Genomic DNA, 2,021 nt, shown 5'->3' with positions numbered 1-2,021 from the left:
ATGATGCTCAAGGGTGCTGAGGATATTTGATCATACAGTGACCCCTGAGATTGTGTCTCTAGGTGTGGCTCAGCCTTTAGCTCATACCTTTAATCCCTCTGGCTGGAATATAGACATGCCCTTAGTAAATTCTTCCTTCCTTCCTTCCTTCCTTCCTTCCTTCCTTCCTTCCTTCCTTTCTTTCTTTCTTTCTTTCTTTCTTTCTTTCTTTCTTTCTTTCTTTCTTTCTTTCTTTCTTTCTCTCTTTCTTTTCTTTCTCTCTCTCTTTTCTTTCTTTCTCTTTCTTTTCTTTCTCTTTCTTTCTTTCTTTCTCTTTCTTTTCTTTCTTTCTTTTTCTTTCTTTCTCTTTCTTTTCTTTCTTTTCTTTCTTTTCTTTCTTTCTTTCTTTCTCTCTTTCTTTCTTTCTTTCTTTCTTTCTTAGATTTACTTATTTTATGTATGTGAGTACACTGTCGCTATCTTCAGACACACCAGAAGAAGGCATCAGATCCCATTACTGATGGTTGTAAGCCACCATGTGGTTGCTGGGAATTGAACTCAGGGTCTCTGGAAGAGCAGTTAGTGCTCTTAACCACTGAGCCATCTCTCCAGCCCAGCACACACCTTTAATCCCAAACAGTGAAGGTTAAGTTCATTTGTAGAAGGGAGCACCCATGTTTGAAAGCAATGTCTAACTGAGTGGCAGACAAAGTGATGAATCAGAGAAAGATTTGACAGAATAGGATATACCCAACTCTCAAGAGAAAAGAGAGGAAGGAAAGCTATAAGGGGGAGCAATGGGGGCTGGAGCGATGGCTCAGTGGTTAAGAGCACCGACTGCTCTTCCAAAGGTCCTGAGTTCAAATCCCAGCAACCACATGGTGGTTAAAAAAAAAGAGGGAGCAATAGAGAGAGACAGAGACAGCTTTGCTAAGAGAGTTTTGTAGAGACAGGTTAAAGAGAGCACAAGCTAGACACAGGCAAAGACAGAACAAGCCAGAGAATAAGAAGCCAGAGATTAGAATAGATTGCTAATGTTAGTTTGACACCAAACAGAGCAAAAACTCCGAGGCCGAGAGAGAAGCCAGATTAAATCAGTCAACTTTGAGAGGAGTTTGAGCCAGAAGAGCTGAGGTGAACCAGCTAGCCAGAGTACAGAAAGAACTACCAAGGGTGAGCTTATTCTGCAGCAAGTCTCAGAGCCCGAAAATATTCTAGGCCTAGATTAGATAATATGGAGGCTAGAAGCTTCCAAGACTAGGGTTAAGTTAGATGGAAGCAGTAAGTCTACAAGAGGACAATTGCATCAGGAGAATAGAAGTTACTGTTCCACATGGGCTCCTCTTCTCCACAGCCTCCACCCCTTCCCCAGATGAACAGATTAGAGGTTGGATGCAGTGTGGGACCCCCAGGGTGAGCCTTGGATTAGCTAAATCAGTCTTGACCATGAGCCAAAGGTGAAAAAGGGAGAGCCTCTTCTAGAAAGGAATATGTAACAGAGCATTCCCATGTGAGAGACTGGCTGGGCCAATGAAGGCAGCTGCTTCCGGCTCTCAGGGAAAGCCACAACAAGAGAGTCATATTTACATTCCTTTGCACTCTCTCCCCCTCCCCTCCCCCCTCCTCCTCTCCTCCCCTCCCCTCTCTCCCTCCCCCTCCCTCTCCTCCCTCTTTCTCGCCCCCCTCTCCTCCCTCTCCCTCTCCCCCTCCCCTTCCCCTCTCTCTCCCTCTCTCTCTCTCTCTCTCTCTCTCTCTCTCTCTCTCTCTCTCCTCCCCTTCCCCTCTCTCTCCCTCTCCCCCCCCCACAAATACAAGTACTCTGATATTACTGATGTTAAATATAATGGGATAAACAAATAGTAAAGCTCCAGAGTCTGGAGAAAGAAAGAGGTCTGGGGAAAGAAAGGTGACGAATAATTCCGTTCAGAAATGAAGTTTGTTTTATTTATTTATTTATTTATTTATTTATTTATTTATTTATTTATTATATGTAAGTACACTGTAGCTGTCTTCAGACACTCCAGAAGAGGGAGTCAGATCTC

This window comes from Mus caroli, chromosome 10, assembly GCF_900094665.2.
Source record: "Mus caroli chromosome 10, CAROLI_EIJ_v1.1, whole genome shotgun sequence".
Taxonomy (NCBI): Eukaryota; Metazoa; Chordata; class Mammalia; order Rodentia; family Muridae; genus Mus; species Mus caroli.
The sequence above is the reverse complement of the archived record's forward strand: the minus strand, read 5'-3'. Positions refer to the sequence as shown.